General features: G+C 45.1%; 1 protein-coding gene across 1 annotated transcript in view; it reads left to right on the top strand.

The window, feature by feature from the left end:
- The window catches only part of CNGA2 (cyclic nucleotide gated channel subunit alpha 2), a 497,671-nt gene that overhangs the window by 122,688 nt on the left and 349,537 nt on the right, over window positions 1–25,446 (top strand). The window lies entirely within an intron of this gene.

A 25,446-nucleotide genomic window follows, 5' to 3' on the forward strand; every position in this document is an offset into this window, starting at 1 on the left:
CCAATGATGAAACATGCCATGATGAGTGAGTGAGGACATTTTTAAGAACCCAGCATTGTTTCCCACCAAGTCAGAGCTCTGATTTTATCTCAAAGCATGAGCCATTTAACCCTTGTCCTATCTTGTTTCTAGGAGGCTTAGAAGCCCACACTCCAGTGCATGGATGAATGGTAGGTCGCTAGGCACCTCTCAGAGGTGGAGCCAGATTTTTCAGTCTAAGGCCTCTGCTGCTCACCCAGTGGGGGCGCAATGCCACAGATGATGATCCGGTGAGGGTGTTGCAGTCTGAGGTGCCAACCAGCTCCCTCCGCTTTGTGTCTCAGGTGGCTGTCAAAGGCTACTCTCCGTGCATGCTGTGCTCAGGTGGTGGCAACAGCCCGCGCCCAGAGGGACTCTAAAAATGAGTCCATCTTCGCAGTGTCGGATGCAGGAGTCTCGGCCACAGCTTGATATCGGGCTGGGGAGCCCTGATACCAACCAGGCAGCACAGAATGGCTGGTTTCACACAGAGCCGTATCAGGGAGCAGCCATCTTAATTTTGATTGTTCTCATTGCTTGTGAGAAATATAGACTAAGATCTTCCCAGAATCATTAGCAACTTTCAGCTCATCTTTTCAAGACCATTAGGTTGCAGAAGCTCCTGATTAAGTTACATGATATATCACAGATCTATCATCAAGGGAAATTTGAGCACATTTGAGACCCCCTTATACTGCAGCATTCCCAATGTAAAATACTGAAAGAGAAGATTGTTTTGTGTGTGTGAGTCTGAGACTTGATAACTGAAGCTAGGAGGTGATGTAAAGAAGGACAGTACACCTCACATTTATGTTACATAAATGCATATTTTCACAACATAATTAAAACATTTAGGCATGGGAAGTTAAAAATATATCCAGAATCACACAATCTTTGAGCAAAAGGAGGTGTACAAATTTGGACCAGGGACTTTGTGTTCCAAACTGCGATCTAGCCACTAGTCCATGTTCCCCCACAACCACTGAGTCCTTCTACAACCAAAAAATGATTTAAGTAAAATATCCAAAGAACATGCAGGTAACAGTAGAAGCTAAATCTAGAAGTAAAATTCTGAGTTGGTCATTATCAAGTATAACCAAATTAAAAATCAAATGTTGCCAATAAGACCTTATTATAACTTTTACAGCAGGATCTCTGCTGAGTCCAAGACTTAAATATCTAATATGGAGAACTTTCTCCTTGCAGGTAAAATAGAATTTAGGAAAGTTAGAGTAGCCTCTATCAGAGTGTTCCTGTAGCATAGATGAGGAAGGACATTATTTAAAATAGTTAAAAATATAAATTAATGTTAAAAATATAGAAATAGTATATCATTATTATTTATTTGTAGCATATGTTATGACCTATTTTGAATTAAAATAGTAATAATATTACTACTACCACTACTACTACTACTAATAATAATAATAAATAATCACTAATTGTTACATTATTTTTTAAACTCCTAATATGTTATTAAACCTATGTGTGCTTCCTGCTTATTTTTCCCTGAGTAATGGGACATATTTGAGTGTGTGCAGCACCCAAACAGACACTGTATGTGCATGCATCCATGTTCTTGTTGCTTTGAGAATTTTAGGATTTACCCTTTGTTTTTATCCCCATTGGCTCTTTGGGAAATTCAGCACCTCAAGCAGGAGTCAAACTGTAATTTGGAAATCTCTTTGCTGCTCTTGATGCATCTCAAGGGCCTTTCATTAACAGCTGCACTAGATCTGTGCAGAACCGCTCAACTTTTTTATGAACCTGCATTATGTACAGTGAATTAATTTAACCTGATATTTCTCTGAGTCAGGGATTGATTTGCAGACATTATGGCCCTCATTATGAACATGGCGGGAATCCCCGCCGTGTTAATGCTGGCGGTCTGAACACAGCCCGCCAGCCTGTTGAGGACCCCGCTGGCCGTATAATCAACATTCCGCTGGGCCGGAGGGCGGAAACAGTGTTTCCGCCAGCCGGCCTAACGGAATGCTGAGCCAGGACATTGCTGATGGCTCCACATGGAGCCGTCGTCAATGCCGCAGTGAGGCGGGTGCAGAAGCACCCGTCGTGCAGATCACTGCCCATAAATTGGGCAGTGACCTGCGCGATGGGGCTGGGCACGGGAGGCCCTGCACTGCCCATGCCAAGGTCATGTGGCAGTGCAGGGGCCCCCAGAGGGGCCCCGGAGCACTCCTTCCGCCAGCCTTTACCTGGCAGGGGTAACCACCAGGGAAAGTTTGGAGGAAAACGGGTTCTTTATCCGGAGGGCAGGGCTGCCTTTTTGAATAGAGAAATCCGCCATTGTCAGGCTGCCTGTTGGTGGTAGTCTGGCAGTGGCGGAGGGCCGCCTGTGGCGGTCTTCTCATGTTGGTAATATGGCGGTCCAGACCGCCATGCTGGTGGCGGTGTTTTCTGCCACCGCCGGCATGGCGGTCTGGACCACCGTGTTCATAATGAGGCCCTATATCTTGAAATCTGAGCAATGAATGCTTCTTTCTGTTACTGAGCTGTCTAAAATAATGCACCAAGCTAGGGGAAATATAAAGTTAAATTATTTTACTTCACATACTGCACAAGCATAAAATCCAGGCACTTGTCTCTGCTCTGAGTCAGCTCATCGCTTCATGATAGGGCTCTCGAGCGACTGTTGTGCCTCTAGTTTCATCGTTTGAGAACAAGGTTTTATGGGTTGTTAGCCGATGACAATCTATATTTATGTGCACTTCTTTGTGTGTGCTTTGGTTTCTCTCTGTGTTTTTAAAAATTCTGGTGTTGTACAAGGCTCATTTCTCCCAGAAACACAGGGTTATGTTTTCCTAGTCTGGGTTACCTCACTCAACAGTTGGCTTTATCAATAAAGGCGCCCAGTGTGACAATTATTTTTGGCGCCCCCCAATGACCTCCTTCTTCACTGATTCCCTCACTTCCCATCAGTGCCCCTCATCTCTCCATAGCCCCTTGTAGAAAGGGTGGACAGAAGAACTCAAGGATAAGTTAGCTGTGAACAGAACTTGCAGACGAGTTCCAAGTTAATTCCAGTTTCTTTTATTACAATGGACCCACGACAACCTCAGCTGCCATACAAGACTGGTGCCAATGAACAACTGCCAACACGGACGCTCTGGAATCTTAGACAGAGCTGACACTGTGAGGGTTCCACATACAGTATGACTTAAAACAAGCATATGTAACTGTAAAACAATATTACACCCCTCTCTCATACACATTTAGGGCCAGATGTATGAAGAAGGCCCTTTGCGAATCGAAAATAGCGATTTTTAAGAAATCGCTATTTCTGATTTGTAAAATGCAATGTATCACATTTGCGATTCGGTAATAGCGATTTCTTAAAAGTCGCAAATGCTATTACCGAATCGCAAAATGCGATACCGGCCCCATTCGCACCTATGGGCCTGTCGGCCAATATTTGCGAATATTTTGCATTTCCCAAATTGCGAATTCCTAACTGGAATTCGCAATTTTGGGAAATGCAAATTCCAGGGTACTGGGGGCCTTAGGCCCCCTCTGCTGCACCCCAAAATATATTTTTTAAACATGTAAGGTGCACACATGTCAAAAGGGCATGTGTGCTTTACATGTACATTTTAAAAATGCATTTTTAAAATTTGCACATGGTTACCACCAAGTTCAACTTGATGGTAAATAGCGATTCCTTAATGCCCAATTCGCATTAAGGAATTGCTTCTTACATGTGCTTTAGAAATCGCAAATAAGGATTCCTTATTTGCGATTTCTAATTTAGAGAGTCGCAATTTGCAACTCTCTAAACAGGGTCGCAATTTTAAGGAATCGCTATGTTAGCGATTCCTGAAAATTGCTTTCAGAATGCCTTTGATACATTCTGAAATGGCTTTTTGCATTCGCAAACAGGCATTCGCACTGTTTGCGAATGCAAAAAGCTTTGATACATCTGGCCCTTAATCTGTTATTAAGTGCTGGTTGGTGTTGACTTGACTAATAAGAATGTATTTCTACTCAAACAAAACACCTATCAGCGACATTAGGAATAGATAATGAATGAGTGGGGGCAAAAACATAGCATCCTAATCTATTCTATGCAGTTTGCATACAGCTCTTTGATGATAGTTCATACATCACTGTGTTATATTAGGATTGTAACTTATGAACTGCTGGTAACAAAATGATCTGCATAGTAAACAATATTTCTCCACTACTTTATGATGAATCAAACTGAAACTCAGCAAAACTCTGATCTTTCACTGGCAGAAAAGTTAATCACCAGAGTTATCTTGATATGTTTAATGTTGCCTGAAATTTCTGGCTACACAGGAAACTCTGCAGCAGGTGCTTGTAAACCCATGGCTTATTTATGGACACAGACCCCCTCCTAGGTCAGCACCAGGTGCGGTTGCACAAGTCGCACCACCCTACAGCCCGACCTGCCTCACTTGGGCAATGTTTCAACCAGGTCAATGTCGTTGACATACAAGTTTAAACAATTCCACTCACGTCTTATAAACCGTAAAGTTGTAGACTGCATTTGTTTTTCGTCAAGTTTGATTGGAAGGAGGGATAGACTTCCTTGATTGAAGAATAAAAAAATAAAGCAATTTGTATGGTGAAAGATACAAGATTGTGCTAAGTACGATATGGGAGGTGACTGTATTGGTGTAATCAAGATTCTTGGTAGCCAGCTATTTCGGATTCATATTGGAAGATATCTATATAGTACCTACAAATCAAGAAGGAAGCATAAGCAGGTCTTTTGGGCGAAAAGCCATCTGTCCAGTTAAGGACGCCTCTGCTGGCTATAATGAAAAAGACAGCTACATGATCCTTGATTGGAAAACAGAGTCCACGTATGTAGCAGGAGGAGGAGGAGCCTTGCAAGCAGCTGAGTAAACTGCACGCTGCACCTCAGCATCTTGGTGTCTGCATCAATACCATAAACCATTATGTACCCATTATATGAACTCCATCCTAGTTATCCTCTCAAGGAGTGCTAGGAATGCAATCTACCCACATCAGCTACATCAGCATTACTAGTTTGAGGGCCTGCGACCAGGAGATGGAAATTGAAAAGATCAGTACTCGGTAGAGTGCTAAATTGAGAGAAGCAACAGAAAGGCACCAGAGAGACCAGGAGACCACTAATAAAAGCCAGGAGCTTGCTACAGGTCAGACACGTAGGAGTTGTAGGTGCTGAGTAGGCCTTGCATTTATCAACACCGCATACCTTTGCCTACTCCATGCCATCAATTTTTCCACATTTTTCCCAGCCTCAGCCCCACCCCACCCTCCTGGGGCCTGCATGCGGCAAAAGAAGTGTAGAATAGCTCTGAGCTGAGGAAATGTGCAGAGGGGAGTAAGTGAGGCTGACTTCAATATATGGAGGTCAATCTTGGAGGGTGTGACTCAGCTTTTGGGGGCAGCAGTCTAGGGTTGAGCCAGGTTTGGTGCAGAAGTGGCCCGGCTAGGTGAGGCTGCAGCTTCTGCCTCCTGAGAAGCACCCCCCGAGACCATTGGTTCATTTTTGCGCACGTAGCCTGATTGCTTTGCCCCATCAAATTCTGGCCAACTAGTCCAATTTAAAGATAAATAGCCGTACAGCATGAGATCTGGTAAAATACGTGGGGCTCCTAAGCCAGTAAAAAAACATGCAGGTTGTGCGAAAGAGAAATTCATGATCAACCTGGATTCACCAGCCTCAGTATCAACCCTCAACTCTGTGAAGTCCTGTAGGGAGAATAGCAGCCCTACATCATCAGCCTCTTGCTGTAAGTCATCAGGTTCAAGAAAAACCAAGATAATTGACTTTCTGAAAGCCACCCTTAAAGAGTTTTGTGCCACCGCCCAAGCAGACCAAGCAGAACTTGCAGACCAAGGTCATGATAGAGAATCTACTGAAATGAAGGAACCATCGAGCTAGACAGGCAAGGTCAATCAGCAACTACAGCCAGAGTCACCCCCAAAAGGGGACCTAGGAAAACAGGTCAAGGTTACAGAGCCATACTCTTCGATTCACAATGATCACTCAATTTTGTCTCATCCGTCCACTCGGGCCAGGGTCCTGCTTTTGGTGGAGGTCTTAGTACATGAGGCAAATCAGTGTCCCCACAAACTGAGCCTCACAACAGACTGCACAGCTCTTATGCACATAGAGACCTATGAAACCCAGTAGGATGGGGGGCTTATCGAGTCCAGCCCCCAGCACATATGCCCGCCACTCTCTACAAATCAGTCAAACAACAGGTTAAACAATGTCATTCTGGAGGGAACCATAGATAACTCCACAGTTTGGTGGGAGATGCTCCTAAGCCCAGTTGAACAATCACTCGCCTCGTCCACTGACCAACTCTGCTCCTCTCCCTCCTTAGTCCCAAAACATAATTACAACACTCTGCTTTCCCTGATTAAAATACCCATAGGGGCACATTCCGCATTACTTTCAGAACTATTGAAAGAAGCGAAGGCGTTTTAAACTAGATGCGTCTCCGATAACCAAGAGACTACCACTGAATCATGCCGGCCTGAGTGTCCATTAACAGGAACAATGCTTAACCCTCTTATACAGGAAGAGCCAGAATCAAATTCAATCCAGCCCACTACGTTGTCACAAATGGACAGATCAGTTATTATCCTATCACCTCAATTTGCTGCACAAGAGGACCCGGCAGAGGTCTTGCCACCAACAAGCCCATGACCTTTGCTCTCAAAGAGAAAACATAAGCAGCTGAGAAAAACTAGAAAAAACAAAGGCATAAAAGCTATCAACCAGGGTAGTTCCAAGTTACAACCAAATTCAGTATCACCATTCGGATAAGAAGATGGTCACAGAGCAGGCCCAAAATATAGTATGTATAATTACTCTGTACGCAATATTTTGATGGCTGGAGCAGCAATCAGAAGTCCTGTAATCAGTTATGCGGATGGAGACAACCGGACAATTTGGGCCACAAGCCCCAATAATGCATGCTCTCCAAACACAGGAGGCCACTGCTGACAGTACATCCATCAACTTCACTTTGGGTCTCTGAAGGTACCCCGGCCAGCCCGCCCCGTTCACTGAGCCGAGCAGCTGTGATTATTACAATCATACAAGGCCACTCCCTAGGGACATGCCGGAGACAAAAATGCCCATATTTATACTTTTTTAGCGCCGCATTTGTGTCATTTTTTGACGCAAAAGTGGATCAAATGCTGCACTAAAAAAGTATAAATATGGGCCAAAATAGGTAGCCGTCTTTTGCAGGGGGTAATAATGGACCAAGATGGGTTACTGTTGTTGCTCCCCACACAGAACATCACAAAGTGCACCAGACCTGCCCCCTGCCACCTATGCATCACAAATTCAGACATGGCCATCTGCAAAACCTGCTGCAACTCCAGCCACATCGGAATGGCATCAGGGGCAGGACATCCATATCCAGTGAGATACAAAGTTTGAGCTTATCCCTCATTACAAATCAGTGTTTTTTTTTACATCCTAAATCAGATTGCAGTCTTAAGGCTGCTTGATGCCCTACAAAGTCTGCAGTACATTATGTCTAATAATATAGAAGTAGTTGAATTCATACCTAACTCCAAACAACCAGGGAGTAAAACTATCATTACTTAGTCAGACGAAAATATCGCAGCCCAAGTCTGGCAGCACAGGGAAAAATTTGCAGCATGGGGAATCAAAATGAGAATTCAGAAGCAGCCAGTTACATGAGCCCTCTGCTCCCTTCATGACCTCTGGCAGGCCTGCTGAGGGGGGCAATCAGCACAACGCACTCCACAGTTGTCAGGGAAAGACTACAAACAAATAGGCCATTTCAGCCAGAAGTCAAGCTGGATGGCTACCATCAAGTAATGTCTTTAAATAGAAGATCATCCAGGATGGGATGATGATTGCCACTCCCCCTCAAGTGTAACTCTTGCACAATTTGAGCCTGAAACATCAATAGCATCAGCCCTTAGGTGGGACAGGACAGCTTCTTATCCTTTCTATGTGAACATGAGATCCTACTGCTGCAAGAAACCTGGCAGCAGTCTCCAACAATCATTGTGGGATATAAGAAATATTTTAACACAGCAATAAAAGAGGCTTAGACAGGCAGTGCTAAAGGGGGTCTGTCACTCTATATCTTGAATAACATCCTGTGGGAACACAACAGGGTGGATCTAGGACATCCATGGATCTAGTGTGTCAAGCTGGCTGTGGTTCTTCATTCCACAATTATTATAAATCTTTATATCCACCCAGCCCTGAAGCACAAACCAGCCAAGATCCAGACCTTGACTGGTCCACTTAAAGCCTTGATCTCCATGCATCCTCAAGCCTTAATGTTACTGTTGGGTGATTGTAATATGAACCTATTACAAGGCACAGACATCAAGCTCTCTAATCACATCCAGACATTAATCGGAAATCAAGCTAGATGAGACCAACAAGGCAAGTCTTACATATTAGCCATCAAAGTCTTGGGTCTGTATATACTCAATGGGTGAAGCCCATTGGTTAACCCGTCAGCCTTCACCAGAGTGACAGGTCGAGCTCCAACTTAGATTATACCTTGGCCGACCCTGACCTACTAACAAGAATTACCCACTACTCTATAATAGCAAGGCTAGATAGCCCAATTTTGGTCTATCATTCATCTTGGAGTTTTGCAGCATTTTTAACACCTGCACAGAACTTTATAATGGCCTCAGTGTGCTTTTCAGGATTAGTGTCAGCATTTTTTATGCTAACCCTGCAAAGTGCCACACTAATGTCAAACATTTTGATGCCAGTTCCCTAACTACCACCATGGTGCGCCGTATCCTAAATGAGGTGCACACATGGGGACATTAAGGGGGTGCTAAGGGGTACAAGAAAAGTGGTGCTGCATTGGATGCTCTAAGACTTGAAACACCTCGACTAATCATCTCCTCCAAGTCATCGGAGCAACATTTATCCCTTTGTTATCTTATAGCTATGAATTGCTCAAAGAAAAACGTGCTGCATTGTTGAGCACTCTAAAGCTGAGCCTCTTTAAAAAACTGTTTGCGATTCCACTGTATGTCTCGCAAGGCCAAATTAGGCTCACGTTTGGCCAGCATCTTCAGGGTTAATCCAGGCAGGGAGCACTATTGAAATTCTGTTGGAGGACAAGGGCAGCTAGCACGCCAGTGCTGGCTGGAAATAGAAAGGCAGGCCCAAAATAAGAATTTTGTGCTATCTGCATTAACCCCTTCTGTGCCGAGGACGTAATCGTTACGTCCTGGGCACTGAGCGCTCCCTCTGTGGACTTCCCTCCCACCCTCCCAAGTCAGGGATGGAAGGGGAAGCCCTTCCCCTTCCACCCCCAACCTCCCCTGACCCCCCAGTGACGTCTGATGCACGCTGGCCTCATCAGAGGCCTCCTCCCTATCGCGCCGGGAGCTCAGCTTCCAGCGCGATCGGAAGAGAAATGCAGAGCATTTCTCTTCCGATCATGTGATGGGGCCTTGAGAGGCTTCAAAGGTAAGGAAAGGAATTTCCTTTCCTTTGAAGTCTCTCAGAGCATTTCAAAAGCCAGATTGTAAAGCGATCTGGCTTTTGAAATGCCCACTAGATACCAGGGATTTCTTTTTTATTTGAAATTGGCATAAGGGGAGCGACCCCTTGGGCAAGGGTCTCTCCCCAGGGGGGCAATATTTTTCAAGGCATTCTCTGTCCCACCTGGGGGGCAGATCGGCCTATTGTTAGGCCGATCTGCCCCCAGGGGGGGCAGAATCCACTAGGCGCCAGGGATCATTTTTTTGTTTTGTTTCTTTTTGTGTTTGTTTTGTTTTGTTTTTTTAGTTGGGGAGCGACCCCTTAGGCAAGAGTCGCTCCCGAGGGGGCAAATTATATTTAGGCCATTTCTGCCCCCCTTGGGGACAGATTGGCCTATTTTTATGAGGCCAGTCTGCCCCCAAGGGGGGCAGAAACCACTAGACACCAGGGAGTTTTTTTTTTTTTACGCCAAATTCACGGAAGGGGAGCGACCCCTTAGCCAAGGGTCACTCCCCTGGGGGGCACATTGTATTTAGACTATTTCTGCCCCCCTTGGGGGTGATCGGCTGATTTTTGTTAGGCCAATATGCCCACAAGGGGGGCAGAAACCACTAGGCACAGGGGATCTTTTTTTTTGCGCCAATGTCACGCAAGGGGAGCGACCCCCTAGGCAAGGGTCGCTCCCCGGGGGGGGCAGATTTATTTGAGGCTATTTCTGCCCCTATTGTTATTAGGCCAATCTGCCCCCAGGGGGGAAAGAAGCCTCACACGCCAGGGATTTTTTTTATTTTTTTTTAGAGGTGGGGAGCGACCCCTTAGGCAAGGGTCTCTCCCCGGGGGAGGGCGGGGCAAATTTATTTTAGGCCTTTTCTGGCCTCCCGGGGGCAGATCGGCCTATTGTTATTATTATTAGGCCGATCTGTCCCCCAGGTATGGCAGAAACCTCTAGGCGCCAGGGATAAAAATAATTGTTTTTCTTTTTTTGTTTTGTTTTTTAGAGGTGGGGAGTGACCCCTTAGTCAAGGGTCTCTCCCCTGGGGGTACATTGTATTTAGACCATCGGCCGATTTTTGTTAGGTCAATCTGCCCCCAAGGGGGGCAGAAACCACTTAGGCACCAGGGATTGGTGTGTGTGTATGCGTGTGTTTTCTGTAGGGGGGCAGCCCCTTGGGTAAGGGTCGCTCCCCATGGGGGCACATTACTGTTGGCCATATCTGCCCCCCTTGGGGGCAGATGGGCCTATTTTTGGAAGGCCCATTGGCCCCCAAGGGGGGGGGGGCAGAAAGCCCACCAGAGGCCAGGGAAGTTTTTTTTTCAAAAATAAGAGGGTGGGGGTATGACCATCCCCCCACCCCAAATAAATGGGGCCAAAGTTGTTCTGCCCACCAGTGGGCAGATGGGGCAATATCCCCTGATCCATACCCCGGGGGGGGCAGAAAGTCTACTAGATGCCAGGGAATTAAAAACAAATATATGTATATTGTGGTGGTGGCTACCAACCAGTATGGGCCTGGTTACAACCCCACCCCAACTGAAGGGGGTAACAGTCTTTCAGCTCTCCCCCGCACTCTAAAACATCTGATCCCACAGCAAGCAAGAAGACATTTGATTATTTTGGGTTTTAGTTCTACTTTTGGGCAATGAGAGCTTGGCTAACTCTCAAAATCGTCCCAATTGGAATGGTGAGGGCTGCACTTTATGGACTTTGGGACGCTGGCATGTAGAAAAATCCACAAGACCTAGACACATCTGAAAACTAAACATATGGGTGATTCCAGGGTGGTGTGTTTCACATGCACCCGCACCATTTTTGTACCCACAATCCCCTGCAAACCTCCACCTTTTTCCCACGTTTTTGTGATGGAAGGTTCCGGAATCTGCAGGAATCCACAAAATTCCTACCACCCAGCATTGTCTCATCTATACCGATAAAAATTCTGCTGCACTTGTCAGCCTAAAAATGTTTTTTTTGCAAACTGCCCTTTTGGACCCCCTTTGGTTCCCCTCAATATCCACATGTTTTTGGCTCTTCCCTTTCACAAGCACTTGGCCCACCTACACAAATGAGGTATCATTTTTACCAGGAGACTGAGGGGAACATTGGGTGGTATGAAATTTGTCCCAGTGCGGTGATCCCACACAGAAATGTGGGAAAAATTAGATTTTTTAGCTAAATTTGAGGTTTGCGGAGGATTCTGGGTAAGAAAATATTGGGGGATACACACAAGTCACACCTCACTGGACTCCCTCGGGGGTCTAGTTTTCAGAAATGTCTGGGTTTGGAAGGGTTCCCTAGAAGGCTGCTGAGTCCAGGACCAAAAACGCAGGTGCCCCCTGCAAAAACAGGTAGTTTTGTATTATATTTTTGATGTGTCCAGACAGTGTTTTGGGGCATTTCCCTTCGCGGGCAGTAGGCCCACCCACAAAAGTGAGGTACCATTTTTATCAGGAGACTTGGGGGAACGCTGGGTGGAAGGACATTTGTGGCTCCTCTCTGATTCCAGAAATTTCTGTCACCGAAATGAGAGGAAAAGGTGTTTTTTTGGCCAAATTTTGAGGTTTGCTAAGGATTCTGGGTAACAGAACCTGGCTAGAGCCCCACAAGTCACCCCATCTTGGATTCCCCTAGGGGTCTAGTTTTTAAAACTGCGCAGGTTTGCTAGATTTCCCCAGCTGCCGGATGAGCTAGAAGCCAAAATCCACAGCTAGGTGCTTTGCAAAAAACAGCTCTGTTTTGTTTGTGAAAATGTGATGTGTCCACGTTGTATTTTGGGGTTTTTCCTGTCGCGGGCGCTATGACTACCCCCACAAGTGAGGTACGATTTTTATCAGGAGACATGGGGGAACGCTGGGAGGAAGGAAATTTGTGGCTCCTCTCTGATTCCAGAACTTTCTGTCACCGAAATGAGAGGAAAAAGTGTTTTTTGGGCCAAATTTTGAGGTTTGCAAAGGATTCTGGGTAACAGAACCTGGTCAGAGCCCCATCTTGGATTCCCCTAGATGTCTAGTTTTCAAAACTGCCTAGGTTGGCTAGTTTTCCGTAGGTGGCAGCTGACCTAGAGGCCAAAATCCTCAGCTAGCCACTTTGCAAAAAACAGCTGTTTTCTTTGTGAAAATGTGATGTGTCCATGTTGTGTTTTGGGGCAGTTCCTGTAGCGGGCACTAGGCCTACCCACACAAGTGAGGTACCATTTTTATCGGCAGACATGGGGGAACACAGAATAGCAAAACAAGTGTTATTGCCCCTTGTCTTTCTCTACATTTTTTCCTTCAAATGTAAGACAGTGTGTAAAAAAGACATCTATTTGAGAAATGCCCTGTAATTCCCATGCTAGTATGGGCACCCCGGAATTCAGAGATGTGCCAATAACCACTTCTTCTCAACACCTTATCTTGTGGCCATTTTGGAAATACAAAGGTTTTTCTTGATACCTGTTTTTCATTTTTTATATTTCAGCAAATGAATTGCTGTATACCCGGTATAGAATGAAAACCCATTGCAATGTGCAGCTCATTTATTGGGTCTGGGTACCTAGGGTTCTTGATGAACCTACAAGCCCTATATATCCCCGCAACTAGAAGAGTCCAGCTGACGTAACAGTATATTGCTTTCAAAAATCTGACATTGCAGGAAAAAGTTACAGAGTAAAACGTGGAGAAAAATGGCTGTTTTTTTCACCTCAATTTCAACATTCTTTTATTTCAGCAGTTATTTTCTGTAGGAAACACGTGTAGGATCTACACAAATGACCCCTTGCTAAATTCAGAATTCTGTCTACTTTTCAGAAATGTTTAGCTTTCTGGGGTCTAGCATTGGTTTCTCACCCATTTCTGTCACTAACTGGAAGGAGGCTGAAAGCCCAAAAAATAGTAAAAATGGGGTGTGTCCTGGTAAAATGTCAAAATTGTGTTGAAAAATTGGGTTTTCTAATTCAAGTCTGCCTGTTCCTGAAAGCTGGGAAGATGGTGATTTTACCACCGCAAACCCTTTGTTGATGCCATTTTCAGGGGAAAAAGCACGAGCCTTCTTCTGCAGCCCTTTTTTCCCTTTTTAAAAAAATAAAAAAATTAAATTGCTGTATCTTGGTTAATTTCTTGGTCTCCTTCAGGGGAACCCACAAAGTCTTGGTACCTCTAGAATCCCTACAATGTTGGGAAAAACGGATGCAAATTTGGCATGGGTAGCTTATGTGTACAAAAAGTTATGAGAGCCTAAGCGCAAACTGCCCCAAATAGCCAAAAAAAAGGCTCGGCACAGGAGGGGAAAGGCCTGGCAGCAAAGGGGTTAAGGCACTCAATAACAGCATTGCATCTAGAAGAAGCTTGGCATAACCCCATAGAATATGCTGTCTTTAAACGACTTACCAATAAAGCAGCCAAACTTCCATCATTCATCATAGATAAGGCCATGTTAGCGAGCAAACGCCGTGGGTGGTCATGCCGTCATATGATGCTTGGGGTCCCCAGCCATATCTATCCTTCTATTTCTTTGAGGCCATAAAATATGACCTAATTTTAACACACCTGGGTGTGTTTTAATCTAAAAACCTTGTGCCATCCTGGAAGCAGCACTGGTCCACCACAGAGTGGCAACTTTGTGGATATATCAACGGAACATTGCTGCATCTATTTTGTGTTTATCTGGGCTTGTTAATACACAGGTGGAAATTTTTACAGACATCTTTAAGTGCCTTGCAAATTAGATCATGCCAACCAGCTGTAATCATCTTACTGGGAAGGGACTCAGTGCAATTAACATGTAAGGCTGTGAGATTTTTTAATTTTGCTGCTGAGGAGCTGGAAAAATGCTAGCTCTTGACTGCTCCCTTCATCCATGCACTGAGTAGAAGGTTGAACATTGATGACCTTGAGGAGGTAGCAAACACATATCTCTTTATACTCTGGGGCCTGATCTTCTCAACGAACCCTGCACTGATTTGTGAGCAGGCACTTAGCACTTTATACTCTGGGGCTTGATCTTTTCATCGAACCATGGACTGATTCGAGGGACGAACATTGGTGACCTTGAGGAAGTAGCAGGCACATAGTACTTCATATTCTGGGACTTCCAACCATTTTATGTGTCCTATTACTATCTGATCAGCCTGGGACTGTATAATACATTATAAATATTATGCTTTTTAGACCCCAAGGTCAATCCTTTTCATAAGCAGCTTTTTACTTAGCATATCAGTATTGCATTGTAAAAATATTTTTAGCAAGCTTTTTTGCACAACAGTTTCGATGATCAATGCATCTTGAGGAAGTAGCAGGCACACAGCACTTTATACTGTAGGACTGTAAATATTTTTTACTTGTTTCTATTATTATCTGACCAGGTAGGTGATTGTAAATATTGTGCTTCTTAGGCCACTACATCAGTCTCTCAAGTAAATAGTACTTTACTTAGCATAAGACAATTGCAATGTAAAAGTTTTTTCTAGCACGTGGTTTACACAGTATGAGTTGCCTCTTTACTTGATGAAAGCTACACAACATTTAGGAGCCAATGTTTTAGGGGATTTCCTCAAAAGTAAGTATTTGGTCAATTTTATAAATATTTAAATATAATATTTTGACTGATATTACATGTCTTAATGGGCATACTGTACTGTAAGGCCTATTTATTTTTTTAAAGTATTAATAATGTACAAGTAAGGTTTAAATTAACTGTGCATATTAATTAAATAAACTTGAAACTTCTACAGTTATTGAAAGGCACATTGCGTATTAGAGATAGTGAGGTCAAGGAGGATATTTTGGAATGGACAAAGCAGCGCTACTGAACTGAGAAGAAAAGAAACCTGTTTGTGTACCATGCACAGGGAGCAGTCCAAGGTCATCCAGATGTCCAATTTGTGAGAGACCTGAGGGGAGTTGCCAATTTCAGCTGTAAGGAAGATGGAAAACTACTGATGATGATGTGGATTTCTCAAAGAGTCTGGTTTAACTGGTGTTCACAAAGTTAGTGGAGGGCAGATTCCCTATAGACCTGGAGAGGTGCAGACTTCTCTACCCTGATTATTTTGTGTGGCTTTATGCTTTGCAACACCTCTTTATCAGAATTTCTACAGAAGTCTCTGCTATGCTGGTGCTTTCCTTCTTCCCGAGAATTAACTAGGGATTCTTTTCAGTTTAGTTCAGGGTGTTTAGATTAACACAGACTTATCCAATGATTAGACAAGAGGGCTGAAACTTATATACATACCATCAGATTCTGTTTCTCATCTTTTGTATTGCCTCTACTAAAATTCTTGTATGCCTTTGGTGATTTTGTATTTATATAACATGTTTTTGAGATACATTTACAATAGGTTGGCCCTAACTTGTAATCATTGTTTGAACTTTACCTATTGCCTTCTGGTATTTAATGTGTGACAAAATGTGTTACACTGTAACTTGAATTGTAAGATTGATTTTAACTCTCCATTACCTCTTAAGCATCCTAAAAAGATCCATCGCAGGAAGTGAAGCAAGAACAAGGGCCCATAGTTCTATCAGGTCTGAGCATAAAGATCAGTGTGGTGAAGCTGTCAGAAACATGAAAAAAATTAAGGTTTGAATAGGGTGTATAAAGTGAGCAAAGATAGTAAGAGAAGAAAAAGGACTTATCTGGGAAGAAACTCCACGAAGTGCATTTTGATATAAAAGAAAACAATTTACAAGATAATAAATCTTTTCATTGTGAAAGCAGAAATCAAAAAAGCAAGGGATGGTGGTCGCTATATATAGCTGGCTTAATCACAGGAAATGCCCTACCTGTAGCTTGGACTGCAAGCTCTGTGGGTAAATAGGGCATTTTTCCCACATGTGCAAATCCAGGAGCCTTGTCTTCCGGGGTAAAATGTATTAAAGCACAGCTTTTGTGAGAACTGCAAGCAGTGGTATAATTTTGAAGGTAATTGAGAAGACTAAAAGTAGTCTGCTGGAGCGAGGCACTTGCGTAACTGACATTTGAGTTAAAACGGTAGCTGGTTTTGGATCTTCATAGAACAATATTCTGAAAAAGTTATGGAAAGGGAAATTGACCATTTTGTTGAAGGATCACTTATAATCATTTCATGTCCGTCCTGATAGGTATAATGGAGGTCATCTCAAGGCTGTTGGGCTTCAACATAGTACTATTTTTATTAAAGTACACAATATCAATGAGAAAATTATATATCATTAAAAACGGATTGACAATGGCGTGTTGAAAAAACAAGCAAGAACTGTGCACCGAATAAAAGTGGAAGTTGCAGATAAGATAAAGTTGCACAAGACAAGGAAGGTAACTTTTACAGTTCAAGAAGTTACTCTGGAGCCAGAAAAGATTTGTGAGGCTGATATATAACAGCTAATACATTCATCTTTGTGGTTGGTGCCTTTACTAGTAGACTGCATAGCCAAACAAAAAGACAAGGTGAACATTGACATAATCTGTTTGAACTGTAATGTCTTAGTTGATTGTTAAAGAAATGTTGGCTCCCCTCAAGCATGACATTGTTTTTAGAAAATAATCTGTTAAGAGATGTGTTTTGTAATTCTTTATTGCTGCACATTGTTTTATGCTTTTATCCGTCTTTTAGCAGAGCTCTCCTTTAACAGAAATAGAAGTTGTGGACTATATTAAATGCAGTAAAAAATAGTAAAATAAGAATATAGGAATATGCTTATGTTTGTGGCAGAACTTACACCCAAATGTATGCATTAAATACATAAGCATTACATGCAGGTATTATCTCACATCTAGCATGTGAAGAACATACTTGTAAGGAAATGCTTTTATTTTGCATGTTCACCCCCAAATTTTTGGATTGATGCTGCTGATTTTTCAACTCTGAAAGTGCATTGGGCATGCTAACCAGACCACAGTGCCAGTGTTCTGACTTTACAAATTGCTTGTAAATTGGATACACCCAATTGGCAAGGACTGACTTACTTATAAGTCCCTAGTTTTTGGTATCCAGGGAACCCAGGTGCTTCTGTGGAGTCAGAGGTGGGTGTCATGGACGTCAGTGACACAGTACTCAGGACTCACACTGTGGAAGGAATTTAGAGGTGCAGTGGTGGCATGGGGCCTGTGGCATTGGTCGCAGTTGTTGCACTCAGCAAGGACCACGGCTCTGGTGCAGGCAGCAGAGCGGAGTCAGACAGCAGCCCCGCTTGCGAAGCAGCTCTGGAGTCAATGTTCTTGTTTCTTCTTGGTTACACCAGAACTCACTCCCAAGGGCCCAGAAACTGGATTTGGCACCACTTGGCAAGTCAGGATTCTCAGCAAGAGAACGCAGGTGCTGGCAGAAGTCCTTGATGTCCCTGAGACTTCTTACCAGGAAGCAAGCTCAATCCAAGCCCTTGGAGAACCTTTGGAAGCAGGATGTATAAAGCAAAGTCCAGTCCTTTTGCTCCCAGGACAGAAGCAGTAAGCAGCAAGCCAGCACAGCAAAGCAACAGGGGTAGTCCCTCCTACAGCATCCAGTTTTTCTTCCTGGCAGAATGTCCTTAGTCCAGAAGGATTCTATTTTTGTGGTGTCAGAAGTCCAGTACCCATTTCTGGCTTTGAAGTAGGAAAACTTCAAATAAAAGTCTTTGGAGTGCACAAGACCCTGCCTTTCCCTGCCCTGGCCCAAGACAGACTGCTTTGTGTGAGGACAGGCACAGCCCTATTCAGGTGCAAAAGTCAGCTCCTCCCATCACTCTAGCTCAGGAAGACCCATCAGGAAATGCAAGGCACACCTCAGCTCCCTCTGTGATTGTCTAGAGTGAATTCACAAATAGCCCCACTGTCATCGTGACCCAGGCGCGTATTCCACGGACAGGCAGAGGCACAGAATGGTTACGCAAGAAAATGCCCACTTTGTAAAAGTGGCATATTCAAACTTGCAATTCAAAAACTAACTCCGCCGAAAGTTGTATTTTTAAGGTGTGAATTCAGAGACCCCAAAGCGCCACATCTCTATCTGCTTCCAATGGGAAATTACAGTTAAAGATATTTCAAGCCAATCCCTATGTTACCCTATAGGAGGGATAGTCCTTGCAATAGTGAAAAACGAATTTAGCAGTATTTCCCTATCAGGACATGTAAACCACACCAGTACATGTCCTACCTTTTAAATACACTGCACCCTGACCATGAGGCTGCCTTGGGCCTACCTTAGGGATGACTTATATGTAGTAAGAGGAAAGGTTTGGCCTGGCAAGTGAGTACACTTGCCAGGATGAACTATATTGTGGAGCGGCCACTCACCTGAAAACCAGGCTCTCTGCAGGGGCGATGACTGTTCTCCCGACCTCCTGAGGCACCTCTCGGTGCTGCTCATGGCACCAGGAGCCCCAGCAGGTTCCCCTAAAAGGCGGATGTGGTTCTTAGGGTTATGGAGGACTGTCAGTGGAGCCGCTGGAAGTTGCCTTTCTGTGATGAATTACAGTATTGGTGAAGCTATGTGCTATTAAGAGACAGTTTTGCAACATTCAATGAAGCATGCACTAGTCTCATTAAGCAACATTCAAAAAGGCATGTACTGATCTCATTAATTTAGTCTATTTTGTTTTCACAGCACATTCACCTGGTTATATCAGCAACTCTTCTCATGGATTCATATATACAAAAGGTGACGAAATCTGAATGTCTCTAAACAAATTAGGAAGTTCTGCAAGTCTCTTTCATGGATCTGCACTTTCACATTAGGTTTTCTATGGTACAAGTACAACATAAAATGAGTTGCAATACCAAAAGCAAGAAAACTCACTTATGGAGTATTCCTAGCACTGAATTGCATAATCACTATTAACATAAAATGGACAGCAATACCAAAAGCAAGTAAACACACACATAAAGTAATCCTAGCACTGAACTGCGTAATCACTATTAGTACAAAAAATAAACCGTTGGAGGATAGTGAATTTTTGTCACAGATCTCTGTTACAAAACAAAAATTGTCAAGGCTGCCGCACTAAATCTGTTTTTCAACCCTCATCAAGGCCCCCACTCATAAATCATGTCTGTGTCCTTAGAAGAGGCCTTTTAAAATTTCAAGAAGGCTAGAGTGAAATCAGTCCTAGTTTTCAGCTTTCACCAAAAAACAAAGTCACCATAATAAAATTCTACCCAAACAGATTCCAGACAGCATGCTCCACTTAGCTGACAGAAGTGTGTTCTTTCCAGAAGATCTCTGTTGAGGCTCATTGCTGCCAGCCAGTGAAGAGGGCAGCGCGTGGGGCCTGGAGGGAATTCCAGAGTGCAGAGGGCTTTCCTTGCCAGACAGGAATAAAACCAAGCAGAGTCATGTGTACAGCAAGAGCATTTATAGCCAGCATGACTCATGCTTTTGAAACATGAGGCAGCTGCTCTTTGGAGACATTGGGGCGTGGTGGTTGCCTGCCAACCAATAAACAAGTGAACCTGACACATTTAGAAGCAGAAGGACTTGACACAGTCACATGTGTGCAACAAGCATTGGTGAAAACAACTATATAGTGCAACAAGCATCAAGTACATATCAAACATTGGCAATATCTATCCTGAAATGCAGACAGTACAATGACGTTACAAGCAACCCACTGGTGCTACATGCGCATGATTTAAACAACACCCCTGAAGATGTTGACATATTAGTTGTTGGGTCCTGATAAACTGGCAGTTCAAAACTGCACACACAGACACTGTACAGGCAGGTCTGAGAAATGTTTACAGGGCTACTCATGTGGGTGGCACAATCAGTGTTGCAGGCCAACTAGTAGCATTGGATTTATAAGCCCTGGGCAGGCATAGTGCACTTTACTAGGGACTTACTAGTAAATCAAATTTGCCAATCATGGATAAACCAATCACTAATACAATTTAGATAGGGAGCACATTAGCACGGGTCAGCAGTGGTAAAGTGCCCTGAGTCCTAAAGCCAGCAAAAACTAAATGCAGCACCCAGTCAAAAACGGGAGGTCAGATGCAAAATGTTTGGGGATACCCTGCAGAAAGAGCCATTTCCAACAAGCTCCACTGGCTAACACAGGGTACCCGGTTGGCATCCCAGCCCGACTAACTCCTGAATCGTATTACCAAATTGAGTCATGTAAGGTATCAAGTTATTCGTGGCATTGTAGGAAAGTACCATCTTGCCTGGCATGTTACCCCCATTTTTCACTGTATATATGTTGTTTTAGTTGTATGTGTCACTGGGACCCTGGTAACCCAGGGCCCCAGTGCTCATAAGTGTGCCTGAATGTGTTACCTGTGTAGTGACTAACTGTCTCACTGAGGCTCTGCTAATCAGAACCTCAGTGGTTATGCTCTCTCATTTCTTTCCAAATTGTCACTAACAGGCTAGTGACCATTTTTACCAATTTACATTGGCTTACTGGAACACCCTTATAATTCCCTAGTATATGGTACTGAGGTACCCAGGGTATTGGGGTTCCAGGAGATCCATATGGGCTGCAGCATTTCTTTTGCCACCCATAGGGAGCTCTGACAATTCTTACACAGGCCTGCCACTGCAGCCTGAGTGAAATAACATCCACGTTATTTCACAGCCATTTTACACTGCACTTAAGTAACTTATAAGTCACCTATATGTCTAACCTTTACCTGGTAAAGGTTAGGTGCAAAGTTACTTAGTGTGAGGGCACCCTGGCACTAGCCAAGGTGCCCCCACATTGTTCAGAGCCAATTCCCTGAACTTTGTGAGTGCGGGGACACCATTACACGCGTGCACTACATATAGGTCACTACCTATATGTAGCTTCACAATGGTAACTCCGAATATGGCCATGTAACATGTCTATGATCATGGAATTGCCCCCTCTATACCATCCTGGCATAGGTGGCACAATCCCATGATCCCAGTGGTCTGTAGCACAGACCCTGGTACTGCCAAACTGCCCTTCCTGGGGTTTCACTGCAGCTGCTGCTGCTGCCAACCCCTCAGACAGGCATCTGCCTTCCTGGGGTCCAGCCAGGCCTGGCCCAGGATGGCAGAACAAAGGACTTCCTCTGAGAGAGGGTGTTACACCCTCTCCCTTTGGAAAATGGGGTGAAGGCAGGGGAGGAGTAGCCTCCCCCAGCCTCTGGAAATGGTTTGTTGGGCACAGATGTGCCCAATTCTGCATAAGCCAGTCTACACCGGTTCAGGGGACCCCTTAGCCCTGCTCTGGCGCGAAACTGGACAAAGGAAAGGGGAGTGACCACTCCCCTGACCTGCACCTCCCCTGGGAGGTGTCCAGAGCTCCTCCAGTGTGCTCCAGACCTCTGCCATCTTGGAAACAGAGGTGCTGCTGGCACACTGGACTGCTCTGAGTGGCCAGTGCCACCAGGTGACGTCAGAGACTCCTTCTGATAGGCTCCTTCAGGTGTTAGTAGCCTATCCTCTCTCCTAGGTAGCCAAACCCTCTTTTCTGGCTATTTAGGGTCTCTGTCTCTGGGGAAACTTTAGATAACGAATGCAAGAGCTCATCCGAGTTCCTCTGCATCTCTCTCTTCACCTTCTGCCAAGGAATCGACTGCTGACCGCGCTGGAAGCCTGCAAACCTGCAACATAGTAGCAAAGACAACTACTGCAACTCTGTAACGCTGATCCTGCCGCCTTCTCGACTGTTTTCCTGGTGGTGCATGCTGTGGGGGTAGTCTGCCTCCTCTCTGCACTAGAAGCTCCGAAGAAATCTCCCGTGGGTCGACGGAATCTTCCCCCTGCAACCGCAGGCACCAAAAAGCTGCATTACCGGTCCCTTGGGTCTCCTCTCAGCACAACGAGCGAGGTCCCTCGAATCCAGCAACTGTGTCCAAGTGACCCCCACAGTCCAGTGACTCTTCAGTCCAAGTTTGGTGGAGGTAAGTCCTTGCCTCACCTCGCTAGACTGCATTGCTGGGAACCGCGACTTTTGCAGCTACTCCGGCCCCTGTGCACTTCCGGCGAAAATCCTTTGTGCACAGCCAAGCCTGGGTCCACGGCACTCTAACCTGCATTGCACGACTTTCTAAGTTGGTCTCCGGCGACGTGGGACTCCTTTGTGTAACTTTGGGTGAGCACCGTTTCACGCATCCTCGTAGTGCCTGTTTCTGGCACTTCTCCGGGAGCTACCTGCTGCTGAGAGGGCTTCTTGTCTTGCTCGATGTCCCCTCTCTCTCCTGGTCCAATTTGCGACCTCCTAGTCTCTCCTGGGCCACAGCAGCATCCAAAAACGCTAACCGCACGATTTGCAGCTAGCAAGGCTTGTTGGCGTTCTTTTGGCAGGAAAACACTTCTGCACGACTCTACAAGGCGAGAGGGATCCGTCCTCCAAAGGGGAAGTCTCTAGCCCTTTGCGTTCCTGCAGAAACCGCAGCTTCTTCTGTCCAGTAGAAGCTTCTTTGCACCTGCAGCTGGCATTTCCTGGGCAACTGCCCATCTCCGACTTGCTTGTGACTTTTGGACTTGGTCCCCTTGTTCCACAGGTACCCCAGATTGGAAATCCAGCGTTGTTGCATTGTTGGTTTGTGTCTTTCCTGCATTATTCCTCTAACACGACTTCTTTGTCCTTAGGGGAACTTTAGTGCACTTTGCACTCACTTTTCAGGGTCTTGGGGAGGGCTAATTTTCTAACTCTCACTATTTTCTAATAGTCCCAGCGACCCTCTACAAGGTCACATAGGTTTGGGGTCCATTCGTGGTTCGCATTCCACTTTTGGAGTATATGGTTTGTGTTGCCCCTATCCCTATGTTTCCCCATTGCATCCTATTGTAACTATACATTGTTTGCACTGTTTTCTAAGACTGTACTGCATATTCTTGGTATTGTGTACATATATCTTGTGTATATTTCCTATCCTCTCACTGAGGGTACACTCTAAGATACTTTGGCATATTGTCATAAAAATAAAGTACCTTTATTTTTAGTATAACTGTGTATTGTGTTTTCTTATGATATTGTGCATATGACACTAAGTGGTACTGTAGTAGCTTCACACGTCTCCTAGTTCAGCCTAAGCTGCTCTGCTAAGCTACCATTATCTATCAGCCTAAGCTGCTAGACACCCTATACACTAATAAGGGATAACTGGGCCTGGTGCAAGGTGCAAGTACCCCTTGGTACTCACTACAAGCCAGTCCAGCCTCCTACAGGCATTAAGTCCAACCTGATGTCCAGGTCAAATTTAACACCTCTGTTAACGGTAAGCATCTTGTCACTCTATGCTCCAGCTAGCCCTGAGACCTCACAAAGGACCTGGCAAACAGACAGGTTTCTGACTGCCTAGGGAGACATGTGAATGACTCCCCAGCACAGGAACAAAGGTAGTTGCCATGGTGAGAGGTGTCACCTCTTTCCACAGGATGGCCTCTCAGGGCTTTTACCCCAAAATGTGAGCTTCAAAGGTGAAACCACCCTTGTGAGGGAGGTAGCACCCACACCCCTGAGAAGGATGCCTTTTGTTCCTGCAGGCAAAGTTGATTAAGGAACAAGGTGGGAAACCTTGCCTCCAAACCGATTCTACCATATGGGTGTTGACCTCTGGTAGCCACACCTCTACGGTGGGCTGCCAAGCTCCTGACGACTGAGAAAGGTTTATGACATCTTGAAAAGGGCAAGAATCTGGTACTCTGGGATAGTCAGATGCTACACATCACAAGAACTTTGTTCCTAGGTAGGAGGAGGCTCCGTGGCTAATTGGCTAGTGACTGTGTGGTCCCCTCTGGCCCTTTCCTGGGATAAATATGGCATCCCTGGCACTGACCCTCAGATCACACTGGACTCTGGCTGCACCCTCGGAAGGACTGCATCTGCTGCACATTTAGCTAGCAAGGTTTGGACTGTGCCTATGGCTCTTTGCTCAAGGAAAAGTTGATTCCTGACATCCAGAAACAGCAATGACTTCAAAGATCAGTTGTCTGATCTCCTAGAACCAGCACCAGGGATTCAAGAGCTGAAGTTGCCCAAATCACCCAGTTGGCAGCCACGCAGAACTTTGTCCCCTATAAGTGACCTGGCACACAAGAGTATAAAAGTTGCACCTGAGTCTGCCTGACCCAGGATCCAGATTCTTTGCACCTAAGGGGTACTAACCCCCACCTAAGGATTTCACCCCAACTGCGGTGCGGACTGACTGGTAGCCCAGGAACTGCAACGCAGAAAACTTTGAGGGGCCATGATCTCTGTGGCCAAGTTCACCCCACTGCAACCATGGAGCGAAGAGCACCTACAAAGATACCCCCTTTGACTGCACCACAACTGGAGCAGCCTTTGTGCATCTTTTGCATGCATCCCTCAGCATTGGGATCACTCTATTGTCATCTATAGTGGTTGCCCTATAAAGTTTTGATTTTGCTTTAAGAATTCTCTGAAGTCCATGTCACTGTTCAAGGTGTCCACCCTGCCCCCTTAGACCTCTGCCGTGCCCTGATTGGTCACCCAGCCTAGGCTGGAGTAGTCGAACGGAGGGGCATATTTATACTCCGTTTGCGCCGAATTTGCGTCGTTTTTTTCGACGCAAATTCGACGCAAAACTAACTCCATATTTATACTTTGGCGTTTGACGCGTATAGCGCCAAAGTTCATGCAGTTAGCGTCATTTTTTTGCGTGAACACCTTCCTTGCGTTAATGATATGCAAGGTAGGCGTTCCCGTCTTAAAAAATGACTGCGATGCATATGCTTCGTATTTATACTCCCGGGCAAAAATGACGCCCGGGAGTGGGCGGGTCTAAAAAACCCGCATTTGCGCCGGATTTTAGCGCCTGGGTCAGGGCAGGCGTTAAGGGACCTGTGGGCTCAGAATGAGCCCAGAGGTGCCCTCCCAAGCCCCCAGGGACACCCCCTGCCACCCTTGCCCACCCCAGGAGGACACCCAAGGATGGAGGGACCCACCCCTGGGACATTAAGGTAAGTCCAGGTAAGTATTTTATTTTTATTTTTGTGGCATAGGGGGGCCTGATTTGTGCCCCCCTACATGCCACTATGCCCAATGACCATGACCAGGGGACAGAAGTC

Source organism: Pleurodeles waltl, chromosome 2_1 (assembly GCF_031143425.1).
Source record: "Pleurodeles waltl isolate 20211129_DDA chromosome 2_1, aPleWal1.hap1.20221129, whole genome shotgun sequence".
NCBI classification, from domain to species: domain Eukaryota; kingdom Metazoa; phylum Chordata; class Amphibia; order Caudata; family Salamandridae; genus Pleurodeles; species Pleurodeles waltl.